The sequence below is a fragment of the Esox lucius genome, chromosome 5, assembly GCF_011004845.1.
Source record: "Esox lucius isolate fEsoLuc1 chromosome 5, fEsoLuc1.pri, whole genome shotgun sequence".
Lineage (NCBI taxonomy): Eukaryota > Metazoa > Chordata > Actinopteri > Esociformes > Esocidae > Esox > Esox lucius.
In genome coordinates this window covers 22,688,748-22,712,443 of record NC_047573.1, presented here as the reverse complement: position 1 = coordinate 22,712,443, position 23,696 = coordinate 22,688,748, and the positions used below count along the sequence as shown (strand labels likewise).

The 23,696-nt window shown below is 41.3% G+C and overlaps 1 pseudogene; it reads right to left on the bottom strand.

Moving 5' to 3' along the window:
• Positions 1-4,175: 4,175 nt before the first annotated feature.
• Positions 4,176-23,091, bottom strand: LOC105029047 (annotated as a pseudogene).
• Between the last annotated feature and the right edge of the window lie 605 nt (positions 23,092-23,696).

Below are 23,696 nucleotides of genomic sequence, written 5' to 3'. Positions count from 1 at the left end.
GATAGTCGTCGCAGCGAGCACATTGTAGGGCGGGGACTCTTCATTCCCTTTGGTTATTGATCTCATTTTATCTACGCACTGTCGCTTAACAGCTGCTGCAAATATTGACAAGTATTTACATTTCAAATTTAGACGGTCGCACTGTTGTACCAGTAATGTAATCAGGCAACTATAAAATGTAATCCTAAAACTAGTGATGTAATTATCAAAATGACAACTAATCAATTATGTAGTAGTTTTATTACTGAACCGCTATTCACGAGGAGCCAATTTACATATGCGCAACATGTCCACAGAGCGGCGCTCTTTGACTTTTGTACACATGCCTGTAACAATGTGTTTTTCACAATCGCTAACACACTAAAAAGATATTTAAAACCACTTTGCTAAATTCCAGAAAGAGATCATTAACCCACTATTAGGGTAACTTGGGTGAAAACGCCCCCCTTAAGAGAAATCTGTATTTACTGCTTCTTTAATCAGCATAACAGTTTCAGGTGGTGCTAACATACTTGTAAAAGTGTTTTCTAATGTTCACTTAGCCTTTTAAAATGATAAACTTGTATTAGCAAACACAACGTGCCATTGGAACACAGGACTGCTGGTTGCTGATAATGAGCCTCTGTACGCCATTAAATATGATATAGATATTCCATTACAGATCCTTTACAACTTTTACAGCGTCTACACTGTATTTCTGATCAATTTTACATTATTTTAATGGACCTTCCTTTCAAAAATAAGGACATTTCAAAGTGACCCCAAACTTTTGAACAGAAGTGTACATTTAGATTTTTGTACACTTCAGCATACTCTCTAGATATCATTTACAGTCTATACCAGAGGTCTCAAACCGGTTCCACGGAGGGCCATGTGTCTGCAGGTTTTTGGGTTTTCCTTTAAACTGGTTCCCAGTTCAGACCTAAACAACCAGGTGGGGGTAGAAACGAACCAATTAGTGACCTAATTAGTCAGTTAAGTACAAGGTGAGAGCGAAAACCTGCAGACACTCTGCCTTCCGTGGAACCGGTTTGAGACCTCTGGTCTATACTATCATGCAGAGTACAGACACATTATGGTTACTGATTCATTAACCAATAGCTTTTTACAATATATTTTTCAATTGCTTTCAGCAGTGTGCAATCAGTATTCAGTAGTATAATTGTATTTGATGGTTTTGTAGGACAAAGATTACTTATATACAGGTGCTGGTCATATTATTAGAATATCATCAAAAGGTTGATTTGTTTCAGTAATTCCATTCAAAAAGTGAGACTTGTATAATGTATACATTCATTCCATACAGACTGATATATTTCAAGTGTTTATTTCTTTTAATTTTGATGATTATAACTGACAACTAATGAAAACCCCAAATTCAGTATCTCAGAAAAGGTTCAATATTGAAGACACCTAGTGCCACACTCTAATCAGCTAATTAACCAAAAACACCTGCAAAGGCCTTTAAATGGTCTCTCAGTCTAGTTCTGTAGGCAACACAATCATGGGGAAGACTGCTGACTTGACAGCTGTCCAAAAGACGACCATTGACACCTTGCACAAGGAGGGCAAGACACAAAAGGTCATAGCTAAAGAGGCTGGCTGTTCACAGAGCTCTGTGTCCAAGCACATTAATAGAGAGGCGAAGGGAAGGAAAAGATGTGGTAGAAAAAAGTGTACAAGCAATAAGGATAATCGCCCCCTGGAGAGGATTGTGAAACAAAACCCATTAAAAAATGTGGGGGAGATTCACAAAGAGTGGACTGCAGCTGGAGTCAGTGCTTCAAGAACCACCACGCACAGACTTATGCAAAACATGGGTTTCAGCTGTTGCATTCCTTGTGTCAAGCCACTCTTGAAAAGACACAGCGTCAGAAGCGTCTCGTCTGGGCTAAAGACAAAAAGGACTGGACTGCTGCTGAGTTATGTTCTCTGATGAAAGTACATTTTGCATTTCCTTTGGAAATGAAGGTCCCAGAGTTTGGAGGAAGAGAGTCACATGCACAAAATCCACATTGCTTGAAGTCCAGTGTAAAGTTTCCACAGTCATGTGATGGTTTGGGGTGCCATGTCATCTGATGGTGTTGGTCCACTGTGTTTTCTGAGGTCCAAGATCAACGCAGCTGTCTACCAGGAAGTTTTAGAGCACTTCATGCTTCCTGCTGCTGACCAACTTTATGGGGATGCAGATTTCATTTTCCAACAGGACTTGGCACCTACACACAGTGCCAAAGCTACCAGTACCTGGTTTAAGGACCATGGTATCCCTGTTCTTAATTGTCCAGCAAACTCGCCTGACCTTAACCCTATAGAAAAGGTATGAGGTATTGTGAAGAGGAAGATGCAATACGCCAGACCCAACAATGCAGAAGAGCTGAAGGCCACTATCAGAGCAGCCTGGGCTCTCATAACACCTGAGCAGTGCCACAGACTGATCGACTCCATGCCACGCCGCATTGCTGCAGTAATTCAGGCAAAAGGAGCCCTAACTAAGAATTGAGTGCTGTACATGCTCATACTTTTCATGTTCATACTTTTCAGTTGGCCTACATTTCAAAAAATCCTTTTTTTGTATTGGTCTTAAGTAATATTAAAATTTTCTGAGATACTGAATTTGGGATTTTCATTAGTTGTCAGTTATAATCATCACAATTAAAAGAAATAAACGTTTGAAATATATCAGTCTGTGTGTAATGAATGAATATAATATACAAGTTTCACTTTTTGAATGGAATTACAGAAATGAATCAACTTTTTGATGATATTCAAATATTGCACCTGTATACCAGACAGTATGATTTTGAGTGTAACATATGGTACAAGAATTCTGGGGTTTGGTCATTACTGTGGGTGTTTTGAGTAAATGTGGCTCACATTCTGGAAATGTGTGTTAGCAGTTGTGAAACACTGTTAAAAAAAACACAATTATACAATTGGCCTTTCCTGAAATTCAAGTCTGGTTTAAAACTTGTGGTTTAACAAATGTCTGTGGATACTTTCTGATAGTGCTTGACATTATTGCAAAAGATAAATATAATAAAAAAATACAGTATATATTGAAACACAGATATAACACAGAAACATATCAAATTTTGAAACTGAGAAATGTTATTGTTTTGGGAAAAGTACATTTTGAATTTGATGCCAGCAACGTTTCCAAAATGTTGGGGCATTGGCATGTTTGCCATTTTGTTGCATCACATCTTTTAATAATACTCTGTCAGCGTTTGGGAACTGAGGAGACCAACTGCTGTTATTCTGAAAGTGAAATATTTTCAAACTTTGTTTGATAGTGGATTTCAGCTGCTCACCAGTTCTCCGTTGTCGTATTTTTCATTTCATAATGCATCAAATGTTTTCAATGGGTGACAGGTCTGGACTGCAGGCAGGCCAGTTTAGCACTCAGACTCTTCTACTACAGAGCCATGCTGTTGTAATACGTGCAGAATGTGGTTTGGCATTGTCTTCCTGAAATAAGCAAAGCCTTCCCTGAAAAAGACGGCAGATGGCAGCATATGTTGCTCCAAAACCTGTATATATTGTTCAGCATTAATGGTGCCTTCACAGATGTGCAAGTCACCCATGCCATGTGCACTAATGCACCCCCATAACATCACAGATGCTGGCTTTTGAACTGTGCGCAGCGTCCATGATTCCAAAAAAGAATTGCACATTTTGATTTGTCAGACCACAGTTTTCCACTTCACCTCAGTCCACCGTAAATGAGCTCGGGCCCAGATGAGGTGGCGGCCTTTCTGGATATTGCTTATATATTGTTTCTTCTTTGCATGGTAGAGTTTTAACTTGCATTTGTGGATGCAGGGAAGTACTGTGTTCACAGACAATAGTTTTCTATTGTCTGTGTTCCTGAGCCCATGCAATGATTTCCAGAATTGTGTCTGTTTTTAATGCCGTGCCGCCTGAGGGCCCAAAGATCATAGCCATCCAGTATTGGTTTTCGGCCTTGTCCCTTGCATACTCAGTGTCCCAATTTTTTTGGAAAATGGGTTGTACTTTATTTGTAACGAATCAAAATGTAAAAGAGTTCACAAAATATTATAAGGAAAAAATTATACATTTACAACCGTCCTCTTAGAGTTCATTGAATATGACACCCAGCACATTAAAGAGTGTTTTAGATTCTGGTCTAGGATTAGGACGCATGTCATTTACCCTTAATCCCGAACCTCTTTCAGGTACTGGTTCTGTAATGGCAGAATGTCCATCCTTAGTGTTGTCCTTCTGGTCCCCAGAGGCTCAGAACTAGTCTTTGCTACATTCTCACAGCAATATGCCTCCGTTTGGTACATATTAGCTTTAGTATGGCATAAGCCCATGCTACTCAGTAACAGATAGGCATCTTTCCTATAGGCCTGTGTAAATATTACATAGGGGAAAGGATTGGCACAGGAATTGATAGGGAAGAACAACACCAGCAGTATCTTGGAGTTGGTGACCGTGATCAGTGGAACCTTAAAGGCAGCGGACATAGCAAAAAACGAGAAGGGCGCCATGCAGAGGAAGTCAGTAAAGATGAGGACAGACATGCGTTTGGCTATCTTAGCATCTGCGCTGTGGCTGGGGAACTGGGGCTTCTGTACATCCAGGTAGATGGAGATGTAGCAGATGCAGACCATCACGAACGCCCACACATTGAAGAGGAGGAGGATGAAAGCCTGGCCCAGAGGAGTCTCAATGTTCATGGGAAGGCACATGCTCACCTGGAATACATGGTTTTAATATGTTTCTTTTGAATACAGCAATACTGGGAAAAAGTCTCATGACCAACTCTTCCCACAGGGACAATATCTACATCATTTTAATTAATCTGTATAGTGTGTACAAAATATATACAGTGGGGAGAACAAGTATTTGATACACGGCCGATTTTGCAGGTTTTCCCACTTACAAAGCATGTAGAAGTCTGTAATTTTTATCATAGGTACTCTTCAACTGTGAGTGATGGAATCTAAATGGCTAGGCCACTCCAGGACCTTGAGATGCTTCTTACGGAGGCACTCTTTAGTTGCCCTGGCTGTGTGTTTCGGGTCGTTGTCATGCTGGGAGACCCAGCCACGACCCATCTTCAATGCTCTTACTGAGGGAAGATCTTGCGATACATGGCCCCATCCATCCTCCCCTCGATACGGTGCAGTTGTCTTGTCCCCTTTGCCGAAAAGCATCCCCAAAGAAAGATGTTTCCACCTCCATGCTTCACGGTTGGGATGGTGTTCTTGGGGTTGTACTCATCCTTCTTCTTCCTCCTCCAAACACGGCGAGTGGAGTTTAGACCAAAAAGCTCTATTTTTGTCTCATCAGACCACATGACCTTCTCCCATTCCTCCTCTGGATCATCCAGATGGTCATTGGCAGACATCAGATGGGCCTGGACATGCGCTGGCTTGAGCAGGGGGACCTTGCGTGCGCTGCAGGATTTTAATCCATAACAGCGTAGTGTGTTACTAAAGGTTTTCTTTGAGACTGTGGACCCAGCTCTCTTCAGGTCATTGACCATGTCCTGCCGTGTAATTCTGGACTGATTCCTCACCTTCCTCATGATCATTGATGCCCCACGTGGTGAGATCTTGCATGGAGCCCCAGACCGAGGGAGATTGACCGTCATCTTGAATTTCTTCCATTTTCTAATAATTACGCCAACAGTTGTTGCCCTCTCACCAAGCGGCTTGCCTATTGTCCTGTAGCCCATCCCAGCCTTGTGCAGGTCTATAATTTTATCCCCGATGTCCTTACACAGCTCTGGTCTTGGCCATTGTGGAGAGGTTGGAGTCTGTTTGATTGAGTGTGTGGACAGGTGTCTTTTATACAGGTAACAAGTTCAAACAGGTGCAGTTAATACAGGTAATGAGTAGAGAACAGGAGGGCTTCTTAAAGAAAAACTAACAGGTCTGTGAGAGCCGGAATTCTTACTGGTTGGTAGGTGATCAAAAACTTATGTCATGCAATAAAATGTAAATTAATTATTTAAAAATCATACAATGTGATTTTCTGGATTCATGTTTTAGATTCCGTCTCTCACAGTTGAAGTGTACCTATGATAAAAAATTCCAGACCTCTACATGCTTTGTAAGTAGGAAAACCTACAAAATCAGCAGTGTATCAAATACTTGTTCTCCCCACTGTATTATATACTATCCATCATTCCAGTGGGGGTTTTTATGATACATTGCATATTATCTGTTGTTGAGGTGTGTGTTTATTATAGATTTTATCGCATCACCGTTCTGGTGTGTTTTTATAATAGATTGTATTGTATCCATTGCTCAATCAGTTATTTCTATAATAGATTGTATCGCAACCATCGTTCTGGTGTGAGTTTCTATGATAGACTGTATCATATCCATTCTTCTGTTCTGTGTTTCTATAATAGATTCTATCACAACCACCATCATCATCATCATCATCATCTTCCACTTATCTGGGGTCAGGTCGCGGGGGCAGCAGTCTAAACAGAGATGCCCAGACTTCCCTCTCCCTAGACACTTCCTCCAGCTCTTCCGGGGGGACACCGAGGCGTTCCCAGGCCAGCCGGGAGACATAGTCCCTCCAGCGTGTCCTAGGTCTTCCCCAGGGTCTCCTCCCGGTGAGACGGACCGGAACACCTTACTGAAACAGATGCCCAAGCCACCTCAGCTGACCCCTCTCGATGTGGAGGAGCAGCGGCTCTACTCTGAGCTCCTCCTGGGTGACCGAGCTTCTCACCCTATCTCTAAGGGATCACCCAGCCACCCTGCGGAGAAAGCTCATTTCGGCCGCCTGTATCCCGGGATCTTGTCCTTTCGGTCATGATCCAAAGCTCATGACCATAGGTGAGAGTAGGAACGTAGATTGACCGGTAAATCGAGAGCTTCGCCTTGCGGCTCAGCTCTTTCTTCACCACGACAGACCAAAACATCGACCGCATTAGACTGCAGAAGCTGCACCGATCCATCTGTCAATCTCCCATTCCATCCTTCCCTCACTCGTGAACAAGACCCCTAGATACTTAAACTCCTCCACTTGAGGCAGGCACTCTCCACCTACCTGAAGTGGGCAAGCCACCCTTTTCCAATTGAGGACCATGGCCTCAGATTTGGAGGTACTGATTCTCATCCCCACTGCTTCACACTCGGCTGCAAACCGTCCCAGTGCATGCTGAAGGTCCTGGTTTGAAGGGGCCAACACGACAACATCATCCGCAAAGAGCAAAGACGAAATTGTGTGGTCCCCAAACACCCTCCGGCCCCTGGCTGCGCCTAGAAATTCTGTCCATAAAAATTACGAACAGAACCGGCGACAAAGGGCAGCCCTGTCGGAGTCCAACATGCACTGGGAACAAGTCTGACTTACTGCCGGCAATGCGGACCAAGCTCCTGCTTCGGTCGTACAGGGACCTGACAGCCCTTAGCAAAGGACCCAGGACCCCATATTCCCGAAGGATGCCGCGAGGGACACATTCGAATGCCTTCTCCAAATCCACAAAACACATGTGGATTAGTTGGTCAAACTCCCATGAACCCTCCAGCACCCCGTAGAGGGTATAGAGCTGGTCCATAGCGCTCGAGTATAGAGCTGGTCCCCCTATAGTTGGAACACACCCTCCGGTCCCCCTTCTTAAAAAGAGGGACCACCTGGTGGTGTGTTGGATCCGATGGCAGGGGAGGAAGCTGGACAGGCTCGGCAGGCCCAAGCGTACTGTAAGGGTCTGCTGGGAACGTCTGGCCGAGTCTCCTGTCAGAGAGATCTTTAACTCCCACCTCCGGCAGAGCTTCGACTGGATCCCGAGGGAGGCTGGAAATATTGAGTCCGAGTGGACGAGTCCACCTCTGAGCCCTCATCCTCTGCTTCTTCAATGGAATACGTGATGACAGGATTGAGGAGATCCTTGAAGTACTCCTTCCACCGCCCGATGACATCCACAGTTGAGGTCAACAGCTGCCCACCTCTACTGTAAACAGTGTTGGTAGGGCACTGTTTCCCTCTCTTGAGGCACCGGACGGTTTGCCAGAATCTCTTCGAGGCCAGCCGATAGTCCTTCTCCATGGCCTCACCGAACTCCTCCCAGGCCCGAGTTTTTGCCTCCACAACCACCCAGTCTGCAGTCCGCTTGGCCTGCCGGTACCCGTCAGCTGCCTCAGGAGTCCCACAAGCCAACCAGGCCTGATAGGACTCCTTCTTCAGCTTGACGGCATCCCTTACTTTCGGTGTCCACCACCGGGTTTGGGGATTGCTGCCTCGACAGGCACCGGAGACCTTACGGCCACAGCTCCGAGCGGCCGCTTCAACAATGGCGGTGGAGAACATGGTCCACTCGGACTCAATATTTCCAGCCTCCCTCGGGATCCAGTCGAAGCTCTGCCGGAGGTGGGAGTTAAAGATCTCTCTGACAGGAGACTCGGCCAGACGTTCCCAGCAGACCGTTACAGTACACTTGGGCCTGCCGAGTCTGCCCAGCTTCCTACCCCGCCATCGGATCCAACACACCACCAGGTGGTGATCAGTTGACAGCTCCGCCCCTCTCTTCACCCGAGTGTCCAAGACATATGGCCACAGGTCAGATGAAACGACAACAAAGTCGATCATCGACCTGCGGCCTAGGGTGTCCTGGTGCCACGTGCACTGATGGACACCCTTATGCTTGAACATGGTGTTCGTTATGGACAAACTGTGACTAGCACAGAAGTCCAATAACTGAACACCGCTCGGGTTCAGATCAGGGGGGCCGTTCCTCCCAATCACCCCCCTCCAGGTGTCACTGTCGTTGCCCACGTGGGTGTTGAAGTCCCCCAGTAGAACGATAGAGTCCCCAGTTGGAGCACTTTCCAGCACCCCTCCCAGAGACTCCAAGAAGGTCGAGTACTCTGCACTGCCGTTCGGCCCGTAGGCACAAACAACAGTGAGAGACCTATCCCCGACCCGTAGACGCAGGGAAACGACCCAACACAAATGGCGGCAGAGCTGGGAAGCTATAAGCAAACCCACACCAGCCCGCCGCCTCTTACCATGGGCAACTCCAGAGTGGTGAAGAGTCCATCCTCTCTCAAGGAGTGTGGTTCCAGAGCCCAAGCCATGCGTAGAGGTGATCCCAACTACCTCTAGTCGGAACCTCTCAACCTCACGCACGATCTCAGGCTCCTTCCCGGCCAGCGAGGTGACGTTCCACGTCCCTAGAGCTAGTTTCCATGTCCAGGGATCGGGTTGTCTAGAGCCCCGCCTTCGACTGCCGCCCGATCCTCTCCGCACTGGCCCCTTATGGTCCCTCCTACATATACAGTGGATATAAAAAGTCAACACACCCCTATTAAAATGCCAGGTTCTTGTGATGTAATAGAATGAGATCATGTCAGAGCTTTTTCCACATTTAATCTGACCTATAATGTGAACAATTCAATTGAAAAACAAACTGAAATCTTTGAGGAGGAAAATTTTTACAATAACCTGGTTGCATAAGTGTGCACACTCTTAAACTAATACTTTGTTGAAGCACCTTTTGATTTTATTACAACACTCAATCTTTTTGGGTAGGAGTCTGGGCTCTGACTGGGCCATTCAAAAACTCTTCTGGTGAAGCCATGCTTTTGGATTTGGATGTGTGCTTTGGGTCGTTGTCGTGCTGATAGGTGAACTTCATCTTCAGCTTTCTAATGGACGCCAGAAGGTTTCATGCCAAATTTGCCTAGTATATGGAACTGTTCATAATTCCCTCCACCCTGAGTAAGGCCCCGGTTCCAGCTGAAGGAAAACCCTAAGAATGATGCTGCCACCACCATGCTTCACTGTGGGTATGGTGTTCTTTGGGTGATGGGCAGTGTTGTTTTTGCGCCAAACATACCTTTTGGAATTATGTCCAAAAAGTTCAACCTTGGTTTCATCAGACCATAACACATTTTCCCACATGCTTTTGGGGGACTTGATGTTTGCAAACTTCAAAAAGGCTTCCGTCTAGCCACCCTACCCCATAGCCCATTCATATGAAGAAAATGGGAGATTGTTGTCACATGTAGCACACTGCCAGTACTTGCCAGAAATTCCTGCAGTTCCTTTAATGTTGCTGTAGGCCTCTTGGAAGCCTCCCTGACCATTTTTCTTCTCGCCTTTTCATCAGTTTTGGAGGGACATCCAGTTCTTGATAATGTCTACGATGTGCCATATTTTCTCCACTTGATGATGACTGTCTTCATTGTGTTCCATGGTATATCTAATGCTTTGGAAATTATTTTGTACCCTTCTCCTGACTGATATCTTTCAACAAATAAATCCCTCTGATGCTTTGGAAGCTCTCTGCGGACCATGGCTTTTGTTCTGAGATGCAACTAAGAAAACGTCAGGAAAATCCTAATAAAACAGCTGAACTTTATTTATGGTTAATCAGAGTCACTTTAAATGATGGCAGGTGTGTAATGACTTCTATTTAACATGAGTTTGAATGTGACTGGTTAACTCTGAACACAGCCACATCCCCAGTTATAAGAGGGTGTGCACACTTATTGAACCAGGTTATTGTAAGGTTTTTATTTTTCACCCTAGAAGATTTCAGTTTGTTTTTCAATTGAATTGTTCACATTATATTTCACATTAAAATTGGAAAAGGTTCTGACATGATTAATTTTTGTCTCATTCTTTTACATCACAATAACCTGGCATTTTAACAGGGGTGTGTAGACTTTTTATATCAACTGTATGGTTGAAATGAGACCTAGAGGGAGCTGAGTTTCCGCACTTCCAGTGGCCAGCAGTTGAACATTTTAGATACAACTGGAAAGTAGAAAGTAGGGCTCCCCTGCTTCCCAAATCCAAATTTGACCCCTGTGTTTCTATAACAGTTTGTATGAGATCATACCTTGCTGTAGCTGCTGACCCCTACCAGGGGTCAAATTTGAATGTAGCCCCATCACAAATAACATGGGAAAGGTACTCATACTCAACCAATCAAACTGGAATTACACAATACTTTTTAGACAAATAACATGGGAAAGGTTCTCATACTCACTTTTTAGGCAAATATAGACTATTTTTTAAAGAGATAAATAAAACATTTAAACAATTGGATGACAAAGCATGAGTAGGCAAGAATAATGAACAGTAAGCAATTAGTGACAACAACTTGAACTAAAATAACTATAAAACACAACTGATATAAAAAAACATGACCATGGCAAAATTAATAGTGGATTATCTTTCTTGACAGATTTGTTACATTTGAGGTGTTGATTCTGCTTACTATGTCTTGATACTACCTGCTATGTCTTGATTCTACCTACTATGTCTTGATTCTGCCTGCTATGTCTTATTTCTACCTGCTATGTCTTGATTCTACCTGCTATGTCTTGATTCTACCTGCTATGTCTTGATTCTGCCTGCTACGTCTTGATTCTGCCTGCTATGTCTTGATTCTGCCTGCTATGTCTTGATTCTGCCTGCTATGTCTTGATTCTGCCTGCTATGTCTTGATTCTACCTGCTATATCCTTATTCTACCTGCTATGCATTGATTCTACCTGCTATATCCTGATTCTACCTGCTATGTCTTGATTCTACCTGCTATATCCTGATACTACCTGCTATGTCTTGATTCTACCTGCTATGTCTTCGCAGGGGTTAAAGGCATCAGCCTCTGGGGTGCACTGGAGGGTTGGAGGGTTGGTCTGACAGTCAAGCCCTAGTTCTGGATACTGGAAATCTGCACCTATGTAGGACCCGTCTTTGACGTCATTGGGTATTTCAGGTATTTCTAGAATGGATGGATCCATCACTTCACCGGGAGGCCTGGTGGTACAGAAAGAGAGGAAGGTACATGTAAAGACTAGGTCAAGGGTCACCAAAGTTGTTTAATTTAAAAATGATCTTATTTACATGTATTTTGCCCTGAAGCCCAATATGAAAACAGATGTACTATTAGCTGAATAGAACACCTGTTTTCATAATTCCAAGCAGAAAAAGTCAGAAGGTCATAACTGGACCTTCACGGCTGATCATGATGTATTGTAAATAAAGCAGGATTGCATGAAAAACAAGAAATCTTCACCTGAATAGGTTAACTGGTACTCCCTGAGTAAAATGTATTAATTTGGCAAATTGTACTGTATATACAAATAGAATTATAGAAACCTTGCCCATCCTGTGAAGTTTAACATATTTTGCAGAGGGCAACTCAGGCTATAGAGTTCTACAATTGTAGTAAAGAGATACAATATCTTTGAAAATGTTCACTCACTTTTTCAATGTACTGATATCATCACAATACACAGGTCAAGATCTATTACGTTCTGCACTGATTGGGTAATCCCTAGAAGAGAAAGAGGTCAATTAATATTTTTTTATACAAACACAGCTTTGAGACATAGAGATGGATAGAGGGCGCTCTTTTCCCAACATACAGTCCAAAATAAAACAATTCAGCCTATTCAGTCTGAACAAAAAATTATGTTGTGGAGGGGTTCTCTCCTATACCTGGACCCGAATGCCATGATATTAATGTAATTGTGAACTTCATTGTTGAACTACAACAGATTGAAACGGATATTAAATCAACTTATTATCTGATAAGAAAATATGTAACTGTTTTCTATATTTTCATATATTAAACATTTGCAAATTGTTACAACATAGTACAAAGCCAATTATTTAACGTTTGAAATGTATTTATCTTCCTTGAAACATTGGTAGGTGTAATGTTTACTTGACCTGGGAACTTTTTTTGTACATTTACTTTGTGTAACACAAATACATTTAACCAGAATCAAATGTTATTACAACTGGCTTCAAGAGCTAATAAGTGTCATTTTTTTGGGTTCACAGCTTCTGTAAATGGCTTGAGAATTAAAACCATCTGTTTTGCCCAAAGCCCATCAGGAACAAATCTAAGCATGACCAGTGGCGTTTCTAGAATATTTTACATGGGTTGGCAAGTTGAAATTCAAGGGTGGCTTATCATTCTATTCTATTCTATTCTATTGTTGGTTATGTCCAATTTATTAATAGAAATCCTGCTATTGAAAACAGACAGTGTAATGTCTTGCTACCATACATCTTCTACACTTTGTTGTTTATGTGTTCAAAGTTTGGTATGAGTCTTTCAAGTGTGCAAAATATCTATGAGTGTTGGGAGTTCCCTAAGCAATTTACAAATTGTGGGAAAAGATCCAGTATTTTACGGCTGATCAGTGTGTATGGCTGATCAGTGTGTATGGTCACTACCAATCTGGTTAACGTCACAAATAATTGAAAAAGTGACCCCGCTGTTCTTGTGAACAACTTCGATAAAGGGCTGAATAAATGTAACCACCATCAAATTCACTGACAGAGCTATGTAAGGAAAAACAACCCAAATGACATTTTCACTATGTTTTGTAGACAATGTATACAGTATTTGTTTACAGTTAGATCCATACAATGAATTACTTTGAAACTTTAAAGAAAACTCAGCGAGAGACAGGCCTGTTCTCAGTGTCCTTGAACCTCATAAATACTTTAGGGTAGAGGTTGAATGTATTCCAAGTGCCAGATGCTTTCAATGCATAGGGATGTGCAGTATATACTTTATGTTCAGTATGTGTAGCCTATAGGATCTCTGCAACTGGCTAAAGGTGAAGATGACTGCAGATGGTTTTGCGATAACAGATTTAAAAAAAAGATGAAAAGACAGGATTTTGTTGCAATACAGTACGTTTAACTTACAGTACTCTTGGGCCCTCTGCTCCTCTTTATGGATCACTCTAAGGTTTCGGTTATTCTATAAATAAAAAACTATATATAAAACTCCAAAACAGTTGTAATTGTGTGATTTATTGCTGTAGCTTGTATCTTGTAATTTACAAAAAAAAATCGTTTTGAAAAGCTAAAAGCTTGGGAAATAGTACAATGTATTGATCTTGGTTCCATTAAAGGCATGGTCGTGTATTTCCCTAATACCGTTGTTGAACAGGTTCCTGGAATAAAGGAAGGAACAATATTACTATAATTGACTTTGAGGCTTATAGATATTGCTTAAGTTGTGTGAGTATGAAATAAATGCACGGCTTCAACCTTGAAACTTACTCACTAGCGCCTTAACAAACCTGAGAATATAACAGGAGACAGGAACTAAGAGGATACAAGGTTATAATCAGGTCATAATAAATTCCATTACAGGTCATAATTAGGTCAGATAAAAATGAATCACTTCAGAGTAAGTTCCCCCACATAAGCAGAAAGCGATGACGGAATAAAAAGCTTTTCAGGGTAGCCAATGTCACTTTCATTTCTTTTCTTATGAAATTACTTTCTTTTGATAGGAAATGAGAAGTGAGACATGTAAAACGTTCCCCAGTTTGTCCCTGTGGGCAGGTTTTGAGAAAGTTAGATGTGATTGTTGCATTGTAGACCTTGATTATAGATATCCCAGACTTTCAATGTTATCTGAATTTAGTCCATATTTTATGTTGATTGTATAGTATTCCAGTAGCCTATATTAGCTTACCGAGAAAGTTTGTATTCGAGTCCCCATCTGTAAATACTATAACATGCATTAATACTATGACATTTCACAGTAACACTTTACAATAAGGATACAGTAATAATCATTATTAAATGCATTAAGTGACATGGATTAATGACTTATTAATGCATCTATAAAGCCTTGATTATGTGTGCATGTGTTAATAAACCTATTAACTAAGTATTAGTTAATGTTTATTGATATGTATTCCAACAGTTAACTAATACATTAAAACATAGTGTAAACTAATAGTTAATTACTGCATGTACATATAATGAACTTTGTGTGGTTGTGTCAATAAACATGTAAAGATCTTACATTTTATTCATCTTTAATTATAATCAAACTAATTATTATAGCTTTTAAGCTATGAAAACGTAGTTATGACTTTACAGTTTACAAGGATCACAAAGCTACTTAACTAATACTTAATTATAAGAACTTAATAGTTTATAACCATTTGCAAGTTCTATTCAGCAATTAATAAACAAATGAATAGTCGTGACTTTACAATAAGGATAACACATTAACTTAACTAATTATTAATTATCCGTATGTAACAGTTCATAATCATCTAAAAGCATTAATAAACTATAAAATACTGCTTTACTGTCATTAGCATGAATAAATGACATTTGCATTTTTGCACAAAACACTCTAAAAAGCATCAGACATTTGGGTAATATTACTTTGGAGTTAATGAAATGCTGTTTTTTGTGAGAACATTCAAGCATGTTTAAAGTATATATATAACAGATTCTTGAAACAGCAGAATTATACATGTGATAATTAAGCAATACATTTGGAGTGTAACACATGAGTTGTGTTACACTCTCTGCTTAGACTGCTGCCCCTGCGACCTGGCCCCGGATAAGCAGAAGAAGATGAATGAATGAATGTATCACAATAGGGTTGAACATAGTTAACAGGAAATAGTTTGTTAGTACTGGTGCTTAGGGTGCTGAGAGCAATATTTACACCCAGGAAATGGAATCCACACCCAAGCCACGGCTCTCCAAGGTAGAGAATAAATATTTCACTTTGACCATATTGAATGCCTTCTCTTCTAAAGAGATAATTACTTCAGGGACATTTGACGATGCAAGAGAATATAAGCAGAAAGAAAATGATTGATGAGAGTTGGCAATCCCTAATAAACCCAGTCAGTCTGATCTATTTATTTAATGTCTGCCATTATAGTCACAAAGGATTATGCAAAGGATTTCATGCATATTTAAACATCTAAATTAAAAAACACTATTGGATGGTATGAGCCACACAGATGGATTTTTCCAGGGTTTTAATAGCAGTCTGGGGCACGGTTGAACATTTCAAGAAAAAGGGGGTTTATCAGTTTGTCCCAAAATGTCTGATTGGATAGCAATCTTGGTCAGAGGATTTACAACTTTACATTGCTTCAATTGAGTTGATAAAAGACAGAGAGAGAAAAACAGGGCTCTGACAATCAGCTGTTCTGGTTTGTGGTCAATAAATCAAGATAATTTTTTGTCTGAGATAACCTTTCAGACCAGGCCATGGTGAAATTTGTGTGGCCTCATGACAATAGGACAGAGACAAAAACCACTGTCATTTTGACACAGTTTGCTACACTATAATTAGCTTTGGATTACAAAAAGGAGTACCCATTATAATAGTACAGCGCTTACATTGTTGTATATTCAGTTGTCATCCCAATGAAAGCATTTTCTGGTATTGACAGAAGATAAATGTCACAGATATCCCTGAAAGACAAGTTAAGGACAGGGTAATACAGTACTGAGTAGGCTTCTAGTTACTCTTCAACAGAAAGCCGGCAAGCCCCTTCAAAATCACCAATAAATGCTTTGCATAAATGTCTCTGAAAAGGTGGTGACTGCAAAATGTGCTGCAAATACATTTCTAATAAATAACAACAGAGGAATGGGGCGTGTAATACGCCTTTCGATCTCATGGACTGCTCTATGATTTAAGGATGCACCTGCTCTTCTGCTGATCTTGCATCCCTTTTTCATTCACATACTTACAAGAAAAAGTTTTGTTTCCATGGTTCCAGAGAATGGATGGATGTCATGTCAGGAAAAGACTGTTATACCAGTGTTGGATATACTCCTGTCAATACCAACGCTTCACATTACTTCATAAAATCATAGTAACATAATAACATATTTGCATTATCGTAGCAATGATTTTCTCATATCTTGTTGTATCATATATGTTTTATAGTTTGCATTTCTTTAATGTAATTTGCTGTATGTCTCCCATGAGAACAATAAAGATTCTCACAGTGTCAACATGTGCATTGTGGTAAAACATGAGAAAGTTTCAAAATGAATAAAGCGGTTCAGCAGAATCAAGTAGAGATGAACCAGCCCTCTTGAGATGAATGCCTCATGCAAAATGGGATCCTGTTTCTTTTACAGTGCTCTACTTTGAATCAGAGCATTATGGAACCTGGTCAAATGTAGTGCACTACAATGTCCAACACACTGGATGCGATTAGAGATGCACCAATGGTATAGTATGATATGATCTGTCCATGTTCAGAAGGCCTCTCACAGATAACGCAGCTTGGGAAGGTTGTTGAACGTCCTATGAGCGATGTGTTCTATTAAGATTGTTCTATTAAGAACGTGTGTATGAGGGCGCATGGAGCCCATATCTAGCACAAAACTGATTTTAGACAATCCCTTTAATATATTAGAATTTTTTACGACATAATACTATCCTACAATATTCCCAGAAAATCTGAAACACGATATTGAAAAAAAAAATGCTGTAGTCAGTATTAATAGAGTGGTTGGAGATGAGATGAGAAAGGAGATTACACTTTCTACAACGATCATTGTTGTTTTCTTGGAAGGGAAACAAACTCACATTTCGTCAAGGTCAAGAAGGTTGTTAAATGCATGGGTCTCGATGGTTTCCAAAACAAGACTCTGGGCAATTTCTCAGAAAAACTGTATTATAGTTTATTGAAATGTGAACAAATTGACAGATCATAAATAGCGAGGAGGACTTCATGCAATGAAATTACAAATATATATTTATATATATATATACAGTATATATTTAAATTAAGAGACCACTGCAAATTGAACACGTCAGTTCCTCACTCAAAACTTTGAAAAAGGTGCAGTGATCTCTTAAGTTTTTATGGAGCTGTAAATATATTTCGATAGAATACCTCTGTTATTATTCAGATTATTTTATATTTTGAATAATAAATTTTATATTTTTCTTTGAACAAGTCAAAAACATATGTGTACCGTTATGAACTTTTTCCTGCATCAGCTTTTTCCTGAAGTTGACTTGATAACAACACATTGTTTAATGTTTTCCACATAACCACACATACAGACCTCTTATCACTACTAACTTGTACTGTCCCAATAATATACTATAAAATGCTTTTCTCTGCGGTATACACAGTATCTCACAAAAGGGAGTAAACCCCTCAGATTTTTGTAAATATTTGAGTATATCTTTTCATGTGACAACGCTGAAGAAATGGAACTTTGCTACAATGTTAAGTAGTGAGTGTACAGCTTGTAGAACAGTGTAAATTTGCTGTCCCCTCAAAATAACAACACACAGCCATAAATGTCTAAACCGCTGGCAACAAAAGTGAGTACACCCCTAAGAGAAAATGTTCAAATTGGGCCCAATTAGCCATTTTCCCTCCCTGGTGTCATGTGACTCGTTAGTGTTACAAGGTCTCAGGTGTGAATGGGGAGCAGGTGTGTTAAATTTGGTGTCATCGCTCTCACACTCCCTCATACTGGTCACTGGAAGTTCAACATGGCACCTCATGGCAAAGAACTCTCTGAGGATCTGAAAAAAAGAATTGTTGCTCTACATAAAGATGGCCTAGGCTATAAGAAGATTGCCAAGACCCTGAAACTGAGCTGCAGCATGGTGGCCAAGGCCATACAGCGTTTTAACAGGACAGGTTCCACTCAGAACAGGCCTCACCATGGTCAACCAAAGAAGTTAAGTGCACGTGCTTAGCGTAATATCCAGAGGTTGTCTTTTGGAAATAGACGTATGAGTGCTGCCAGCATTGCTGCAGAGGTTGAAGGGGTGGGGCGTCAGCCTGTCAGGGCTCAGACCATACGCCGCACATTGCATCAAATTGGTCTGCATAGCTGTCGTCCCAAAAGGAAGCCTCTTCTAAAGACGATGCACAAGAAAGCCTGCAAACAGTTTGCTGAAGACAAGCAGACTAAGGGCATGGATTACTGGAACAATGTCCTGTGGTCTGATGAGACCGATATAAACGTATTTGGTTCAGGTTGGTGTCAAGCGTGTGTGGTGGCAACCAGGTGAGGAGTACAAAGACAAGTGTTTCTTGCCTACAGTCAAGCATGGTGGTGGGAGTGTCATGGTCTGGGACTGCATGAGTGCTGCCGGCACAGGGGAACTACAGTTCATTGAGGGAACCATAAATGCCAACATGTACTGTGACATACTGAAGCAGAGCATGATCCCCTCCCTTTGGAGACTGGGCCACAGGGCAGTATTCCAACATGATAATGACCCCAAGACGACCACTGCCTTGTTAAAGAAGCTGAGGGTAAAGGTGATGGACTGGCCAAGCATGTCTCCAGACCTAAACCCTATTGAGCGTCTGTGGGGCATCCTCAAACGGAAGGTGGAGGAGCGCAAGGTCTCTAACATCCACCAGCTCTGTGATGTTGTCATGGAGGAGTGGAAGAGGACTCCAGTGGCAACCTGTGAAGCTCTGGTGAACTCCATGCCCAAGAGGGTTGAGGCAGTGCTGGAAAATGATGGTGGCCATACAAAATATTGACACTTTGAGCCCAATTTGAACATTTTCACTTAGGGGTGTACTCACTTTTGTTGCCAGCAGTTTAGACATTAATGGCTGTGTGTTGTATTATTTTGAGGGGACATCATTTGCACAGTTATACAAGCGGTACACCCACTACTTCACATTGTAGCAAAGTGTCATTTATTCAGTGTTGTCACTTGAACAGATAGAATCAAATATTTGAGTGTACTCACTTTTGTGAGATACTGTACATACATATACATTGTATGTACATGTAGAGTGCCTTCTGAAAGTTTGAAGTCCAAGAAACTTTCTGTAGACATCTGAGAATTGTGTCTGAGGAAGGAAAAAAAATTGCTACAGCACTTAAGGTTCCTAGGAGCACAGTTGGCTCCATCAAACTGAAATGGAAGATGTCTGGAACCAAGTAACTGGGCAATACGTCCCTTGATCAGGGAGGTGACCAAGAACCCAATGGCCTCTGCTGAAATTAGGAATTCTGCTAGAAGGACAACCATCTTTGCAGCATTCCATCAATCATGCCTTTATGGTGGAGTAGCTACACGGTCACTTCTGAGTAACAGGCATATGACATGTTGTCTGAAGGACTCTCAAGAGGAAAAAGATTCTCTGGTCTCATGAAACCAAAATCAAACTATTAAGCCTGAGTGCTACATTCGGCATGTAGCGCCTGAGATGCTTCTAAGCAGCAGGGACCAGGAGACCAGTCAGGATTGAGGGAAGGATGGATAGTGCAATATACAGAGTCCTTAAAATATGATCCAAAGAGGACAGGACCTCAGACCCAGGGAAAATTCCTATTTCATCAACAACAACCCAAAGCACACGGCCAAGAGAATGCTGGAGTGGACTCAGAACAAGTATGTGAATGTGCATGAATGGCTCAGCCAAATCCCAAACCTGAACCACACTGACTATATCTGTGAAGATATCTGAAGATCTCACTTCACTGACACTCCATCCAATTTGACACAACTTGATAGCATCTACAAGGAAGATTGGGAGAAACTGACCATGAGTGAAAATATTCGCATACATGACATATAACCCTGTATCCACAACAATTGCAAAAAAATTCAAATAAAAACAGAATGCAATGATGTGCAAATAGTTTATCCCTATATTTAACTGAAAATAGTACAGAAAAAATATAAAATGTTGAAAATTTGAAATGTTATAATTTTTTAGAAAAACGACATGCCCATTATAAATTTGATGCTAGCAAAAATGTTGTTTTCATCACTTCTACTTTTAACAATACTGTGTAAGTATTTAGGAACAGAGGAGACCAATATCTGTAGTTTTGAAAGAATGATGTATTCCCATTCTTGCTTGATATAGGATTTCAGCTGCTTAATCAGTTTGGGGTATCCTTTGTCATATTTTAAAATTCATATTAATGTTTTCAATGAGTGACAGGTCTGGATTGCAGGCAGGCCAGTTTATCATAAAGACTCTTTTACCACGGAGACATGCTGTTGTAATATGTGCAGAAAGTGCTTTGGCATTGTATTGCTGCAATAAGTATGGCCTTCCCTGAAAAAGACGCGGTCTGGATGGCAGCATACAATGCTCCAGAACCTGTATATATTGTTCAGCATTAATGGTGCCTTCACAGATGTGCAAGTCACCCATGCCATGTGCACTAATTCACCCCCATACCATCATGGATGCTGGCTTGTGAACTGAGGGTTGATAAGAAGCTACTGTAGATTTTTCCTCTGTAGATGGTCCCTCTTCTCTTTAGTCAGGAGGATGCTGCGTCCACAATTCCCAAAAATAATTTCTAATTTTGATTAGTCTGACTGCAGGACAGTTTTTCACTTTGCTTCAATCCATCTTAAATGAGCTTGGTACCAGAGAAGGCGGCGGCGGTTCTGCCCATGCAACAATTTCCAGTACAGAATTGTGTCTGTTTGTGCAGAGTCATCTTAGGGCCCGAAGATCATGGCCATCCAATTTTGGTTTTTGTCTTTGTCCCTTGCAGTTGACCTAATTAGTTGTGTGATATTCCACCAGGTTTAGATTTTTAACATTATACAACTTTTCCAGTCTTTTGTTGCCCCTGTCCCAACTGAAACATGTTTGTAATGTCTGCACCACGTGGCACAGCTACCCTCCCACCTCTCCGGCTTTCCACCTTGCTGACTGATGGCAGCAGCGCTCCCCAAGGACGCATCTGTTCTCCATCAATAATTAGTAGCATATATACATGTTTGTCTTACCACTGCACCCCACTGACTATTATTTGTTGTTTGACACCGTGAGGCAGGGGCATAGGTTTCATTATACATGAGTGGGACATGTCCCCCCCACTTTTTGAAAATGGCGTTTTGTCCCCCCCACTTTTTACTAACACAACTCTTATTATAAGCTCAAACTCTTATGAACGTTGCAGTGGCAGAACGGTAAGCAATTGCGTAATTCTAATCAGACTGGCTTTAGGACCACATGCAGGCACTTTGCTTTGAGGTACAGTAGTTGCTAGATAGGTCTGGTTACGTTAGTAGGGTAGAGGCTACGGTTGCAACTGTGATCTCTGGCTCATGAAATTGTATTAACCTAGCTGATATTACTTCTAGCATCGTATGAATGAGGTAGATAATTATCTTATCAGAGTGTTTTTCTAAAACCGGTAAGGTATAGTTCGACTAACGTTATATATGAATGACAGTTGCAAAATATATATCAGCTTGCCAGCTAACGTTATTTCACTAGCTAGGAAACAGTCCACATTACACTAGGTTCACCTCACTCACAACTAGCACCGTATGAAACCAGCCAAGAAAAGACTGAAATTAGACACACTGGTCTGTCTTTATGCAAAGGCAAAGTGAGTGGTACAGCTAGCCAGCAATGAGACATTAGAAGATATAGCTAACTAGAGTAGCTTAATAGTTGATCTCTTGAAATGTTGGCTGACGTAGCTGCATTTGACATTTCAACTTAATGTGGGTCTTATAGATCAACCATCTGGTTCTGCAAGCTTCAATGTAGCTCAAGTTGTTCATGTCAATTTTATGGCCTGCATTTTAGCAGGATCAGATGGTGACCGTAAGTAGGTCCTTGTCACAGCAGGATCAGACAGCCAGGGAGAAAAGGTCAATTGGGAAGCTGTGGTGAAATGTTGTCTTTTAGGGTGGATAACTTAAAGAACATAAGTTATGTTCTGTGTAGCCCATATCTTGAATATTCATATTTATTAGCAGAACCAGAAGGATGTTGAGTCAACCAGTGTAGTAATGCAAGGGAGTGGTGGAGCTTAGGTGGTGATGGTGTGAAATTCATGTACAGTACTGGCAAAATGTAGATCACATATCAGCCACACACATTGAAATACAGAGGTCTGTAGTAGCTCTTAACTGAGAGCACACATCATAGACAATATGTTAACTAAGCAATATTAAATTGAATGGCTGAAGGCTGTATTTTGCGAGTTTTTTGTATCAGAATCAATGAATTATTGTGTCCATCAGTGCACATACAGCATATGGCCAAAAGTATGTGGACACCCGACCATCACGCCTATATGAGCTGGTTGGCCATCCCATTCCAAAAACATGGGCATTTGTAAAAACATATTTGTCCCCACTGGCATTGCTATCCTGGGTGCAGTTGCACCAGGGCCTGCATTGGGTGGGAGGCCCGTGCTTGACCTCTATGTGGTTGTCACTGCTTTCCACCTGCTCGGCCGGCATTCTTGCCTCCAACTGCTGCATCACCTGGACCATATTGGTCATGGCCTCCCCCAGGGATGCAATCATGTCCCCATGCTGTCGCAGCAGGTCGCTCCCTGCTGACTCCATTTTCCAGGTGAGGTATTCTGTCAGAAAATCAAACGCTCAAGCGCAACAACAAGCGTGCAAACATCTTGTACAACGACAGACAGAGAACAATACCTCATAAAGACTCCTAGAAACACAAGAACTAATATAGGCAACCTAATGAGGGAATGGACACCAGGTGTATGTAATAACAAGACATGACAGTGCCGTGGGAGGAGGAGCGGCATGACTAGAAGGCCAGCGATGACGCACGCCGAATACCACGTTGGGAGGGATGGCACGCATCTTCCACGCGCGTCCTCGTTACAGGTTTAAATGATTTGCACATTATTGCATTCTGTTTTTGTTGTTGTTTACATTTACATTTTTGAAAATAGGTGTTTTTAATTTTCTATAATTTGGGAATTGTTTCTGAAAACAGGTTTGTTTTGATTGTTTCGATCAAACATTTTGTTATTTTATCAATAGTAAAAATAAGTTTATAACACAAAAACACATGGCGAAGGTTAATTTGTCTGAATACTTTCCAAATGCATTGTATAATGGTGAAAAAGACAATCATCATCTGTACTGAACTTGGAAAATAAAAGATCTGGTAGGTGAGAGACAGTATATATTACATCATG